This window comes from Pan troglodytes, chromosome 7 (genome assembly GCF_028858775.2).
Source record: "Pan troglodytes isolate AG18354 chromosome 7, NHGRI_mPanTro3-v2.0_pri, whole genome shotgun sequence".
NCBI classification, from domain to species: domain Eukaryota; kingdom Metazoa; phylum Chordata; class Mammalia; order Primates; family Hominidae; genus Pan; species Pan troglodytes.
In genome coordinates this window covers 103,548,245-103,563,612 of record NC_072405.2, presented here as the reverse complement: position 1 = coordinate 103,563,612, position 15,368 = coordinate 103,548,245, and the positions used below count along the sequence as shown (strand labels likewise).

At 40.0% G+C, this 15,368-nt stretch overlaps 1 long non-coding RNA gene across 1 annotated transcript; it reads right to left on the bottom strand.

Moving 5' to 3' along the window:
* Positions 1-5,812: 5,812 nt before the first annotated feature.
* Positions 5,813-12,758, bottom strand: LOC104007684 (uncharacterized). The gene is made up of 4 exons (XR_001720308.4): positions 12,244-12,758; positions 11,803-11,893; positions 10,207-10,428; positions 5,813-8,151 (listed from the first exon to the last, which is right to left on the bottom strand). It is a non-coding gene; the product is annotated as an uncharacterized LOC104007684 (long non-coding RNA).
* Between the last annotated feature and the right edge of the window lie 2,610 nt (positions 12,759-15,368).

Below are 15,368 nucleotides of genomic sequence, written 5' to 3'. Positions count from 1 at the left end.
TGAAAATGGGCATTATAAATATTTTTGTTAAGGTGACAAGTAGAAACTGGGACTGTCCAGGGCAACTAGGACATATGGATCATCTTACATATGAAAACAAATAAAAAGTTTGCATTGATTATCTACCCTGTACTAGGGAAGGTCTTAGGGACTTCTATACTTTACTGCTTCTTTTTTTATTACTTTTTATTTTAAGTTTCAGGGTACATGTGCAGGATGCGCAGGTTTGTTACATAGGTAAATGTGTGCCACGGTGGTTTGCTGCACCTGTCAACCCATCACCTAGGTATTAAGCCCAGCATGCATCTTTTAGTGGTGGGGCAAGTAAAGTATTTAATAGCATTTTATGATAAGAGGTTCAATATTATATTAAGAGGTAAACATGTGGGGTCTCATAATTTTCATGTCCTACAATGAACGATCCAGACATCTTTTCTGTTTACCTACATAGAAAACAATAAAGGCTTTTTGTATGTCTCTCCTGCACTCTTCATTCCCTGCCCTGCTGCAATTTCTTATGTAAGTCCCTCTTTCTAAACTTCTATGAGTGGCAAAATTCAAATAGGATTATTCGGTATTGAATATTTCTCTGAAAACAGTGAGGAAGGTTTCTTTGTCTTGACAAGATAGGTTGCTGCTGAATTTGCTTTTCTCACTTTTAGTTGGTCTTATAATGGGGTTGTTGAAAGCAATGAACAGTTTATAAAAATACCCTTGGTGCTGTGAAATAGGGACCATTTCCAAAGTTTGTTCAAAATCTGATTACATTAGCAATTTCTCAAATCCATTGTACTAGCTTTGTAATTTGCTTCCATGACCCACGGAGTCTATTGACTCAGCCAGTGAATTTCATTTTTATTGTTTTTTTCTTAAAGGAAGAGAAAAAGACCGGTCTCTGTTTGGAAATTACAAACATAGAAGAACTTAGAAACAATACGTTTCTAGATTGGGTGGAAGGTAAGCTCTAAATCTACTGATTTGCTTGTCTTTGTTTGCTCTGCCTCTGTGGGTAGTTGGGACTATCCCTAAATAAATCTTTGGGGTTTTCCACCATGCTTTGAGTAATACTCACAAGCTGCGCTCTGAGTTTTTTTTTTTTTTTTTCTTTTTAATAGGTGATATGGTTTGGCTGTGTCCCCACCCAAATTTCATGTTGAATTTTAATACCTATAATCCCCATGTGTCTTGGGAGGGACCCAGTGGGAGGTAACTGAATCATGGGGGCAGTTTCCCCCATGCTGTTCTCGTGATAGTGAGTTCTCATGAAATCTGATGGTTTTATAAGTGTCTGGCATTTCCCCTGCTGCCACTCATTCTTTCTCCTGCCACCCTTGGAAGAGGTGCCTTCCGCCATGATTGTAAGTTTCCTGAGGCCTCCCCAGCCATGTGGAACTGTGAGTCAATTAAACCTCTTTTCCTTATAAATTACCTAGCCTCGAATATTTCTTCATAGCAGCATGAGAAGGGACTAATACGGTAGGGAAGGAGAAATCTAGACATTGGAAAATAGCTAATAGGTTTACTGAACCTAGAACATGTGCCCAAACTTTAGTACCCACTGTTTTCCTCATAGTTTCTCACTTCATCTTTACAACAATCCTCTGAAAATGTAAACCATTATTCAACCCAGTTTGCAGGTGATGAAGCTGAGGCGTAGAAAGGCAGCCTGGCCAGGCACCGGGGGAGCTGTAATTTGTAGGCAGCTTTGTCTGGCCCCAGGGCTGTACACTTAGAGTCTAATTAATCACTCTGCTAGGCTCTGTTTGAAGAATTTCTTGGCTTTATCTCAATTTTGAAAGAATTTTCTCCATGGAAAGCCAACCATCCAATTATCAGAGCCAGAACACTGCCTGTTACTATGGGTTGAATTGTGTCTCCTCAAAAAGGTATGTTGAAGTCCTAACCCCCAGTACTTCAGAATGAGACCTTGTTTGGAAATAGGGTCTTGACAGGGCTAGGCAAGTTAAAACTAGGTCATCAGTGTGGGTACTAATCTAACTCGGTGTCCTTAGTAAAAGCAGAAATTTGGACACAGAGGAATCACAATGTGAAGAAACACAGGAAGAAGATGGCCATTTACAAGCCAGGGCTCCTAGAAGGGACAGAGGCCTGGAACAGACCCTCTCCCAAAACCTTCAGAGGGAGCATGGCCCTTCTGGCCTCTAGAATGGTGAGAGGAGAAACATCTGTTGCTGAAGCCACCCTGTTTGTAGTACTTTGTTATAGCAACCCTAGCAAACAAATACACATGCTTGCCCACATTTCAGTGGGTGTGGACTTGCTAATGAGTGGCCAGCTGTCTCATCTACTCCTTTCTCTGACTGTGGCTGGTGCAAGGAGCAGGAGCCAGGTCCAGGCTGGAAGGACCTGAGGTGGAGAACAAGCCAGTTGCACCCATATCCAGGCTCTAGACTGAAGTGAAGCCCTCATAGCTCCACCCTGAACCTTGGAGAGAGGGAGGGCAGGTGGCCTATATATTGTCTCTGATCTGCCCTCTCAGACACAGGTAGCAGTGGTTCCAAGAAGAGTCCTTCTCCTCCCTCTCCAACCCCCAGTGGTTTCTAATAGTCCCTTCAGTGACATTAATTGATGGGAGAATGATCTGTCACAGCTGTTGAATAATACACATGCTGATGATTTCTTAATAACTTAAAAGCCCTTGTGATGGAGTGAGGAGAAGGAAGAAAAACATGCCTCACCTCTTGCAAAGGGGGAAACAAAAGCCTTTATTCAAATTTTTCACAGAAAGAACCCCAGAACTGCCAGGTGGGACCTAACACCAACTTCTAGCAGAAGGAACCTGGGTTTATCGAACTCACCAGCAACTCTAAGCACAACCAGAAACAGAACACTACTATTAGCTAGAAATAATAAAATGCTCAATGAACCCCAAATTATGAAGGCCCAGCCAGGAAACTCTCAGACACTCATGTTTACAGCACACCTGGCAAGTAGCTTCACAGTAAAGTATAAAATCTGCCCTTTTAAATAGCACAGAATTGGTGGCACAGCATATTTACACTCTTTAAGATGTAAACCAGAATTTGCAAAGTTTAAAAATGCCTTATAAGTATTTGCTACAACATAAAACTTAGAATAAAATGAGTGGTTTGACAAGCTGTAGAGGTCAAAACAAACAGCTTTTCTTGTCCGAAGAAGAGAAAGCTGCAGGGTAACTAAGTATTGTTGTTATGGAATTGCTTTGGCCCAGGGGGAAAAAGCCTGTAAAGACAATTTCATTCCGTCTTCTCTTTGATTTCTAGTTTAGAGTTGAGAAGAAACTTCCAAAGAAGAAAACTTTGGTTAAATAGGGTGTTAGAATAGTGATGACCCGTGTAAGGCCAGCATTTCATCCCATCAACATGGAGGAGCCAGGTGGGGCTGCCTCTGGGGCCTGTGTTCTTTCGGTATGCAATTCTGCTGTCAAGTTGTCATATTTTGTGGTCTTTCCCTGATTCTGGGCTTTTCCATATCCCTGTCAAACCACTCTGCATCTCATCCTTGGACACTCTCTTCCCAGCCCCACTCCAGTTCCTTCAGGGCATTTTCATTCTTTAAAAAGAAAAGCCCTTTGTTTTTTTTAAGAGATTCTTTGGAGGGTCTTGCTCTGTTGTCCACAATCATAACTCAATCATAGCTCACTGCAGCCCTGAACTCCTCAGCGGAAGCAATCCTCCTGCCTCTCAGCCTCCTGGGTAGCTGGCACTACAGACTCGCACCACTACATCCAGCTAATTTGTACGTATGTATGTATGTATGTATGTATGTATGTATGTATGTGTGTATGTATGTATGTAGAGATGGGGTTTTGCTTTGTTGCCCAAGCTGGTCTCAAACTTCCTCCAGGGAATTTTTTGATATCATCACTAGCCTCGGCAGCATGCTGGGCACTCATTCCTTCCCCACATTCTTCTGTCTTATCTCTGTGGAGAAGTAGGAGTAAAGGAAGCCCCTGTGGGAGTAAAGGAAGCAGGAGGGGGCAAAGAGAACTGATCCTGCTGCAGCAAGGCCTCCACTGGCCCCATGGGAAACTCTTCAGAGTCGTCCCCAGTGGAGGCCAGGGGCTGGGTCTTGGTAACCCACCATCAAACAGTGCTAGGGGTGGGCTGCCCTAGGGAGGAGGATGATTTTAGGCAAGTCACCTCTGTTTGGCTGACGGCAGTTCTCTCCTGGGGAGGGACTCAGTTGGGAGCCCTTAGCTGCAAACGTGCCAGTGTCTTGCAGCTGGGGGAATGGGCATTGAGTCTCACAAGGGTGGATCTGGGTGGGTATTACTCTATTGAATACACCTTCACTGTAAAAGTCAAATTTGAGGCAAACAATATCTTATAGAGAAGGAAGCAAGTAAAGTTAAGGAAAACCTTAAATCTAATTTTTCACTTCTACTGAAATATAACAGTGAAACACATTAAGTCAATGCTGTTTTACATATTGTTATTCAGTAGTAATGTTCTAATAATTAGGTTACTTATTATTTATCTCCTTCAGGATCTGTCTCCCCAGTTTTAATATGATAAATGTGTTTTTCTTTGTTACAAATAATATAACTGCCACTAATTGAGCACAGGCTATATTCCAGATATATTTTATTAAATCTTCATAAGATTCTTTAAGAAAGATAACTTTGTCCCCACTTTATGGATGACAAAAACAAAAATGACTTGTCCAATTCACACATAAATGGCAGAACTGGGATCTAAACCCAGCTGACCCTGGAAACTACTCTAAAATCTATCATGTTGCATTTTATCCTAATAAACGTCTTGTTTTCCTTTTTTCCTCTTTCCAAATATCCAATGCCTCTCTGTTTTGTTTTCACTCCAAGTTATGAAAGTCCATTCCTGAAATATGACTGTAGTCCCAGAAATAAAGACATGGAGTAGACTGAGAGCCTGTACATAACCTCCTTGGAGTAACTAGGTGGGTGGTCCGCAGAGAGCCCTCTAGGTTCCCAGGCTGGAATGTGGCCTGGGTTTCCTGATGGTGTCCCAGCTGACCGCTCCTTCATCCATTAACGCAGGACTGTCTTGTTGGCCTTTCCTTGGTTCTCTGAATCACTCAAGATTTCACTGAAACAACCTCAATCCATACTGCACTATTCTGTTCACTACCCAACCCTCAGTTCTTTTCTTCTATTTGTTAATAGGAATGATTACTGATGACTAAAAATTCAGATCTAAAATCCTCATGACAACAAAAAGAATAAATGTATATGTTCCCCCACCTTAAAACTTCAGACACAGGGAAGTGTGAGTTAGGAATGACTGTTGTGTATATAATGACTTAAAGAGCCGTCTTAGTGTGTCTTTTTACCAGCATGTTGCATGTCTAAAGCCGGATTTGATCAAGACTAGAAATTCCTAGAGTTTGATATTTCAAGTAAAGAAATTTCTTACTTAAGCATTTCAGAAATTTCAAATTTGAGTCATTTCTCTCTCTCACTCCCCTGTACACACACACACACACACACACACACACAATATAATTTTGTATTATATATCTGTTATATATAAATGTATCATTTGTAAAATTATAACAAAAGAAAGTTTCAAATTTAAATAGAACCATGACGAGTTGATAGGTGCATCAAACCACCGTGGCACACGTTTACTTATGTAACAAACCTGCACGTTCTGCACATGTATCCTGGAACTTAAAATAAAAAAAAAAATAGAACAAATTCTCTCTATAAATACACATTAACACACACATATAAAATATATAGCTATATTATATATCTATTATATCCATATTATATATAGATATGTGTACATATAATTTATAAAATTATGACAAAAGAAGTCTTCTCTAGCTGGTTCTATCTCAACTTAAAATGAACCATGTGGGCTTTAGAGAAGAAGTCAGAATGAAGTGCTTTGCTGAGGCCCTTTTTTATACTAGAATGGTAGAATTATAATCTCTTTTTTTGAAATAAAAAAAGAAGAATATATTTTCATCTGTCTTGGATAATTTAATATAACCTACTTGGAGGCAGAGGAGAATGGAGCAAATGATTCTTCCAGTCATTTCTTGCTCTATAATTATATTTTTAGAGGGAGAGAATAAAGATTCCTGCTGCTTCACACATTATTATACATTTTGAAGACGATTCAGAGTTTAATATTTGTCATTCAGCCACTTTCCTAATTTTATGTGTAATTGGCCAAGAAATTGAAGTTTCAAAAACATTCTCAATGTGCTAAGTTCCCATATGTATTTCAATTCAACACACATTTATTACATTTTTTCTGGGGATTAGGGACTGAGGGAAGGAGGCCAAATGAGGAGGCACAGGCCTGTCTTTGCAGGGTTGGGCATCCATTGAGAAGGAGGACTCCTTCACAATCTACTTGCATGAGCTGCTGAACTCCCAGCACAAATGTCATTTAACGGAAGCACAGAGGTAGGCTCATTGAATTCTGTTGAAGGGTAGGAAGACCACCAGGGAAACTTTTACAAGGGGCTGACATTGGAACTGGGTTAAAGATGAGCAGAATTTACCTGGGGCACAGGAAGGAAGAAAAGGTTCTTTGAGCTACCCCTCCACTGGCCTGTTGCAATTTGCCTTCATCCATTGTGTCTACTCTAGGGTGTCTGACGGATCAGGCAGGAAAGGTCTGCAGCTCTGCCAGGGTTCTTTATTTCAGGATGGTCCATTGTTGCTCCCCATCTGCACTTCATATTAGGTGAAGTGTTGCATCAGGCCAATGCTGCACTTTTAGTCAACCCAGGTGTTTTGTATGGGAGGCTTCTACTGCATCTTACCACCTCATCACCCCATAATCAGAATGCTCCTTCCCAGTAACCCCACCATTAGAGCAGATTCCTGATGTGAATGTTCCTCCTCTCAAGCCTGCCTTGTCTTTCTAATCTCTAAAAACAATTGCACTGTGTCTTTCAGCCCTGCTGTGCTCATAGAGATAAATCTCTCCTTCCACATTTGTATTATTTTGCAGGATATTGTTAAAAACATCTTTGCCTAAATAACATATAGTAAAGCCCAGGTGTATTTACTTTTCCCTTTCATGAGTTTGACTTTGACAGGCATCATATATCTGCAAAGGATGCATGCTTTTTTGGGGTTTGTTGCAAACAGACACATGACCACAGCACTATGCTCGAGGCCAGCGCATGTCTCCACATGGAGGAAGTGAACTTAGACTTCAGTACAGTTCACTTTCTTTTGACTTCCTAGCCACCCTCAAACTCAGACTACCCTTCTTGCCATCAGCTAGTTGTTAACTAATCCCTCTAAACTAGTTGTTAACTAATCCTTATCCTCAAGGTACTCCACAGAAACACCATCTAATGGTGGAATCTCAGGCACTGTAACTGGTCTAAGTAGAAACATGTAGTGAAGGACTTGCCAGCCACATGTCAAAGAGACAAATGGCTATTGGGACTATTCTAAAAGGAGCCTTAGCTAAACTTTTATAAAGGCAGTGACAACTGCCTTTTCTGTACCCACAAATTTTTACCAAAAATATTTGGACTTTTTAACTTCTAGGTACTAATGGTTGGTGGCTTCTTTGACACTGTGAATTAACCCTGCCTACCACCTTTCTTGGGTCTTCAGATATAGAGGCACCGGCGACACCGCTTCTTATTCACAGGCGAGCTAGAAGCTCCTCAGCTTTGAACTCCTCACCATTCTGCTTCTCCACTTCAGAGCGTCTGTGTCTGTGCGTGCCTAAGCATTTCTCCTGCTCCCCTGCCTCCTCAGACCCGAAGTAAGCCCATTTCCTTGTGTTCTGGATTACACCCGCTTGCACTTCTCAGGAATCTTTCCATTGGTTTTTCTCTCTCTTTCTTTCCTATATCTTCTGCAAACCCTCCTCACCTGAGTGTCTGTAGTCCCTTCTTTGGAATTAAGGAGATACTGCCTTATCACCTTTGTCTCCATCTTTGTCTTCAGTTGATTGAAGTTGACATTCTTTCTCTCCAATCTGGTGTGACTCTTCTTTCTAATGTCACCAATGACCTTGTAGTGGTCGACCTCTGTGGACCCTTCTCAGTCATCTTATTGATTTTCCCTGTAACATTTAACACTGCTGATCTCCCCATTCCTCTTAAATTTTCCTTCCTCATTTTGTTTCTTCCTTGAGTTCCTTGTGCCTTTTCTTGGTCTTCCTTCTAGGTGTCTTTTCCTCCCTAAATATTGATATTTATGTAAATATTGATAACATAAATCTCTCATCAGCCACTTTCTCTTCTTTAGTTCTGGGGCTGTCTCCAAAACTCCAACAGTTTACAATCCCTCTTTATGCTGTTGACTCTGAGCTTGTATCTTCCACCTAGACTTCTCTTCCATGCTCTAGATACATGTACTCAAGTTTCTAATAGGCATCTATGCCAAGTCAATCCAGACATCTTAAACTTGCTCCATCCCAAAATATGTCTTTACCCTTCAACTCTCTTCACCTTACTTTCTCTCTTGTATTTCCTAACAGGTGCCTAATAATACTGTGTGCCCATGGTCCTCCTGGACATATTCCCCTTCTTCTTCTTACACAGCCAATTGAATGACAAACTCATCAGTTGTACCAGCACAAGACACCTTTTGGCCATGCCTTCTTCTACTTCTTTACCACTACTATCTCCATTCTGGCGCCCATCACTTCTTATATAGACTGTTTTTCTGTTTCTATTCTCACCCTCCACCAGCCGTACACCAAAACACCACTATCTGCCACCAGTTTGATCATGTCAGAATTCTTCAAGGACCCTCATTGCTTACAGCAGAGAGAACCACGGTCCATGAGCCAAATCTAGCCTACTGTCCAGTTTTATAAAAAAATCTTTAATGGAATACAGCTACTTTCATTCATTTATTTGTTGTTATGGCTACTTTAATGCAATGGCTGAGTTGAGTAGTCGTGAAAGAGATTATAGGGCCTGTAAAACCTAAAATATTTACTGCCTGGCCCTTTACAGAAAACATTTGTTGGCCCTTCGGTTGGAGTATTAGTCAAATCTTCGTAGCCTGGCACAAAAGGCCCATCAACACATCTGCTCTGTCTGCCTGTCCAGATTCATGTTCTTTGATGTTCTCTTTAATAGAAAGCAATATTGGATTTTTTTTTTTTTTTTTTTTTGGTACATGAAGCTGTGTAACATGGTGGTTAAAGTAGGATGTACAGCCAGGATACCTGGGCTGAAATCTGGTTCTGCTGCTAATCAGCTGTGTGATCCTGGGCAAGTTACTTAAAATTTTGTGGTTTAATTTCTCCATAAACTGGAACTGATGTGTTCCCTTTTACATTTTAGAGTAGCTGTGAGTGGTGAAAAAGGGCTGGGTGAGATTTCAGATGGTTCCAGTTCAAACTCTTTCTAATTTAGTCAACTGTTGAAACATATTTATTGTTTCAGAGCCTCATTTTATTTGTTTTTAATTTAGAGCTTATAAAATTGTCTTTTGGGTGATAGTTCATGGTGGTAGAGTGTACCAAGATATATTTTTGAGAGCAATGTTAAACATCAAAATATTCTCAGTGAAATAAACTTTCTTGTCTCAACTGACTTATCTGATACTTGGTAGGAACAAGTATCAACGTGACAATGCAAATCACAAAGGGATGAGAAAAGGAAAATAGAGGTATCTGTGAGGAGTGTTAACATTTATTTAAAAACAGAAAGAATATCTCTTTAAAAAAACAATTATTTCAAATGTATGCAAGTGCTATATAAACTGAGAAGGACCAAATATAGATAAGGTGTTATATATAGACCTTTAGTGATCACCCATATCTGATTCTGTTCATCTAAGTTCATAGGAGAATGAGCTTTTTTTGTCCTTTTACAGTTAGGTAGGGGTCATGTGACTTGTTTGGCCAACAAGCTGTGCCATTCATTACTTCCTGTATGAGGCATTGAATTACTAGTAAGAGACTAGCATTTTTTTCTCCTGCCAGATAGAACAAGGAGGGCACTATTCCAGATGGTACCTCCAGGTGATGGTGGCACCACTGTTGGATTTCTGAGTCACCCTCTGGGTGACTGAGTCACTCTATGGGGGCAGTAGCTCTGGAGTCACCTGGACACACAGTGGCTTTTGGGACTGCAAGAAAGAAATGTTGTTGGTTTAAATCACAGCGATTTGAGGCTTCTTTGTTATTGAGAATAACCTAGCCTATCTCAGATTATTATTTTATAAGAGAAGAGTGTTTTCTCCCACTCATGCTCATAGACAGATTTACATGGACATACCTGGAAGGGCAGAGCAGGCTTCCTCACATGGAGCCTCGCGTGGGCAGTGAAGGGAGCTGGTCGATTGTTCCGTGCTGATGAGGCAGGGATGCCCCTTTGTGTTTGACTCCTGGTTGTTTTCCCTCTTTTAATTAGCAGTTTTTGTTATTGTACTTGTGAGACGAAGCTTTAGGAGCAAAGGCCACGGCTTTCATGATAAATGCCTCCTCAAACATTTCCAACCTAAAAATAAAGTAACATAAAACCTCGCAAATGAATGTGGTAGCAAGCTGCAAATGTCAATTCTGCCATTGTATGGATTTAAAATCAAATGTAAACAATGTTTGAGAAAACATTGACCTGAATCCAGGCTTTTTTCACACTAGTAATTAGTTCTCCAGCAGCAGGCTCCAGCTGAAACCTGGGTCAGTGCCCTCTCCCCTAGGAAGCCCAGAAAATTCTCACTGCGGCCAGACCACAAGACAGGGCCCCTGGGGATGTTGTCAGCTGCGGTTGCCACTTTGCACACTTGCGGTAAAGGGCAGGCTTCTTGGCAAATGCTCCCCTACCTGGGCTTGCAGGGAGTGGGCAGAAATTCTCTCTTCACTGTGGGCAGTAATTAGAGGGGAGGGGCTGGAGTCGGGTTCATAGAGGTGCAAGAAGGCATCGGCCAAAATTCTAGCAATCAGACAGCAGACTTCACCCATGGTGGGAATATTACAACTGAAAAGATATTTTAATTTTTTTTAAAAGCTTAATAGTCACACTTTTGTAGCCCTTATAAAAAATATTCTGAGATTCAATGCTGGCCATGAAGTCAAATTACCTGGGGATTTCATAATTTGATTTTCATTCTGAAGATTCTTCAATAACCAGAACTTCTGTTAACATATTCCTGATTCATAGAACAATGGATAAGTCTGAATGTCTTCAGAAATTTGAGATTAAATTCCTGGTTTCAGTTTCCCATGGTGAGCACTGTCACGTTAGGCCCAAGAAACAGACATCAAATTGTGTATAAAAAGCACAAATCAGTTAATAAATAAGAACCCAAGTCTTTGGAGCTATTACTCAACTGTCTGCAGATTCTGACCTGTCCTTATGAACTTCCATGGCACTTAAAAGTTTATCTGAGGCCAAAAGTTTATCTGAGGCCGGGAGCCGTGGCTCACGCCTGTAATCCCAGCACTTTGGGAGGCTGAGGCGGGCGGATCACAAGGTCAGGAGATCGAGACCATCCTGGCTAACACGGTGAAACCCTGTCTCTACTAAAAATACAAAAAAATTAGCCGGGGTGGTGGCAGGCTTCTGTAGTCCCAGCTCCTCGGGAGGCTGAGGCAGGAGGATGGCATGAACCTGGGAGGCGGAGCTTGCAGTGAGCCAAGATTGCGCCACTGCACTCCAGCCTGGGAGACAGAGTGAGACTCCGTCTCAAAAATAAAAAAGTTTATCTGAGAGCCTTTGCTTTAAGACCATCAAGATTATTGTCTCTGTTTCTTACCCAAAGAACTCAGAGAAAATAAGACTCTACTTAATGAGGTGAAAAAAATCATTTGAAAATCAGATAAATTCCAAAGACTTCAGTATTAACAATTTATTATTACAGTATTCACTAACCTTAGGCAGGCTGATAGAAATTTTCTCTAAAGTGCTAAGCAGAAAGAATTTAATGATTTCAGTTTAATTCCCTGTTGCACTGAAGTCCATTCTGGAAAGAAAAAAATAAAAACCATCAGTGTACATTATACTAAAGGTCTGAGTCTCAGGAGCAACTCTTATCTTTAGCTGGGAAAACAAAGTATCCAAAAATGTGTCCTGAGTCTACTGAAATTTCGTCATGATTGAACAAGGTTAATCTTATCAATAGCTAGTTCCTGTGTTATGACAGTAAATTAAAGTACCATTCTTTGCCTTAACGAGAAAAAATGAATAAGAAGAATAAGAAATTTAAATGACTTTGCCAAATCAATTCTTTGGCTTGCTTTTCCACAGCTCCCATCGCTGAGGACTATCTGATATCCTTCAGATAGACAAGACAGAGAAGAAAATGGCTCTTACCTGTCTGCTGCCTTTTTCTTTCTTCTAATCCTTCTGGACTTTGCTCATCATTTTTTTCAGGTCATTACATCCCTTCTGGATTAATTTCTTTCATATCCCATTGGCTAGGCTGCCAAAACTCATTTCTTCATTACTGTTCTTTGCTTAAGGGTGGCAGTTGCTGAATCCTCCGCCACATCCCCTTTGATCTGCCTTGGATTTTATTTTTTTATAACATCTATTTCTTTCTTTCCTTTGTTTATCCCAGTGGCAGAAAAAGAGGATTAATTATTTCTATGAAGCCAGCACTTCTCTGTGTGTCAAAGTGCTGGCAAACAGAACACATTACCTTAAGAAAGTGCATTTCTCTGTAGGCTGTGATTTTGGGTTCTATGAATTAAATGTTAAATTTCCTGAGAGCAAGATCTCTGTTTACAAATTCTCTTGGAAGGGCCCATCTAACAGTGATAAGTGTCTGCAGGTCTAAGTCCAACTCCAAAATAAGCCCCAGTGCCTCCAAATTCATCCCAGAATAATCTTTCTGATACACAAATGAGATCATGTCACTACTCAGTCCCAAATATTTTCTGGGCTCTCTGCTATGAAACCCAAACTATTTAGAATAGCATTAAGACACTTTTTCCCCCTGCTTACTTCATCTCTTCCCATTCTCTACAGATCTAGTATCTTGCATTTTAGTTCTACTAAAATGTTTGGGATTCCCAGATTGGAAGCATCCTCTTCCATCTCTAAGCTTTTGAACCTGTTATTCTCTCCTGGGAATGCCTTTCCCTCCTTTGTCTATTTGGCAAACTCCTCACAGTTTTTAAGACTCAGCCTAGAATCAACCTCTCTGAAAACTTTTCCCATTTACCCAAGACCTACAGCTGCACTGTCTTCGTAGCCTTTATGTACAACTTCAGTGTTGAGCTTATCACATTCAATGTCAGTGTCTACCTACCTGGATCACCCAGTAGGTTTTGACCTGCTTAAGGGCAAGATTTCTGTCTAATTCGTCTTTGGGATCTCCATGCCCTATTAAAGAACTTGGTATTTCATAGGGCTGAAAAATATTATGTGCTCAGATAGGTGAATGATGGATTGTAAAGTAACTCAATATTTCTCATTAGTTGCATGGCATAAATTATGAATTGGTGTAGTTTTATTTTTCTTTTTGGTAGGCAATAAGAGTATTCCCGAATGCAGGTACTTAATAGTTGTTACTGCTGTTATTCTAATTAATTAGGACTCATGCTTTGAACAATATTAATTGATTGTGTACACGGTCTAAATCTTTCAGGAATTTGTTGCTTCCTTTTTATAATTTGATGGAGCTTCTCATCTTTTTCCTTGATAAGCTACACTTCTGTTGGTTTTCTAGACAGCAAATACAATTTGGACTGTTCACTTTAAGAATGTCCTGAATCCTAAAGAAAAATTGCATTAATAGTCTGAATTTATCAAGGTAGTGTTGGATTAAAAATTGGGGTCATATTATATATACCACTGTTGTTTTTCAACATTTCTCTATATTTCATTATATTGTTTTGTTGTGAGCATTGTAGCATGTTATTAAACAATATAGGTAAATATAATTATTGACTACATAATACATCATTGTGTGATTGTACCCTTTCTTCATTGTTTTATTCCTTCAGTCACCATTTATTGAAGTTAAGTATTGTTTCATTAAGCTTGTACATGTATGTTTTTCTTTATGTATTTATCTGTTTGTACTGTGTCATGATGTTAAATGTATTTCTTATTATAGATCAGGATCAATAGGTTTAAATGCCACTGACTTACTTATAGGGTAGTTCTGAGACTACCTATTCCCCCTAATATTTTTCTTACAAAGGCAAATTAGGTTATGATAAACCTCAAGGAAGGCAACTTGGAAAGATTTAGTAAGTCAAAGGCATGTGTGTAGAAGTTAAGCTAGTCCTACCACAGGATAATGAAATATATTATTCATAAATATAATATACTTGATTTCCTTGTATGACTTATGGAGACCGTACTCATTATTTTTAAACTTACTCTCTAGACTTACGTTAGGCCTCCTGACTATTCTGTTTCCCTGAGTCCCTGGTTCTCTGTCATTTACGACAACAGACTGAGGATACCCCAAATGAGGGGCCCAAGGCAGTGGACTCCGTTCAACATGGTCAAGTGTTATTCCTACCTCTGGCCAGCCAGCCTCAACCCTCTGCTGTCATTCCTGCCATGTTCAATCCATTGTCAAAGCTGAGCCATGTCTCAGAAGTGGGTGGCTTCAGTTAAAGAAACCAGAATAGTAGTTGCTGCTTTTAAAAATTACATTCTATATTCCTGCACAGCAATATGATTATTGATATAGTAAATTAATATCTTCACAACTCTTGCATCTTGTTTTCCTACAATAACACCTAGCACACCCCACCAGCGCATGGCCTGGTAATTCCTCTTGTGTACATTTTCCACAATTCATCTTGGTGATTCACCATTTCTAATGTTAGTAATTTACAGTAATGAGCCATGAGCTGACACCCAGACTGGGTGAGACAGAGGCAACTTTCAATCTACAGCAAGTGGAAAAGAGTACTTGAGGGATACATTCTCTGCATTCTGAAAGCATCTTAATGATCCTAAGTGGTTTGGATGTTTAGAGGAAGTTCACAGGCACTGAATCAATTGCACATTATTTAAAAAATACAATGCATAAGACTTGGGAGCTAAAGGAATGCTGTTTCTTGTTCCATAGACTGAGAAGACTGAGAAGGTGGCAAGTTAGGAGAGTGTTGGAGCAAAGCTTTTGTTCCCTAGAAGCATGGGGTAAATGCATGTTTTGTTATGTGTTCATGGCTGGCTTCCATGTATGCCTGGGCAAAAATGAATGAATCCAGGCAAATTTGGGAATCATGGAACATCCCAATCTATTGTTTTTTTTCAAATGTCTTGCATTTAGCAAAGCACCACACATCCTTAGCTGAACACTACTTCATATTAAATTGTTAAATTGATGTGTACATATCAGAAGATAGAATCCACATATTTCCAAAGCCTTTCATATTTTTTTTTCAGTAAGGGTAGTCAGATGCCTTTGGAACTGTGCCTTTTATAACAAATTATTTCTTTTGTGATAATGAGAATGAAAAATCTATAGT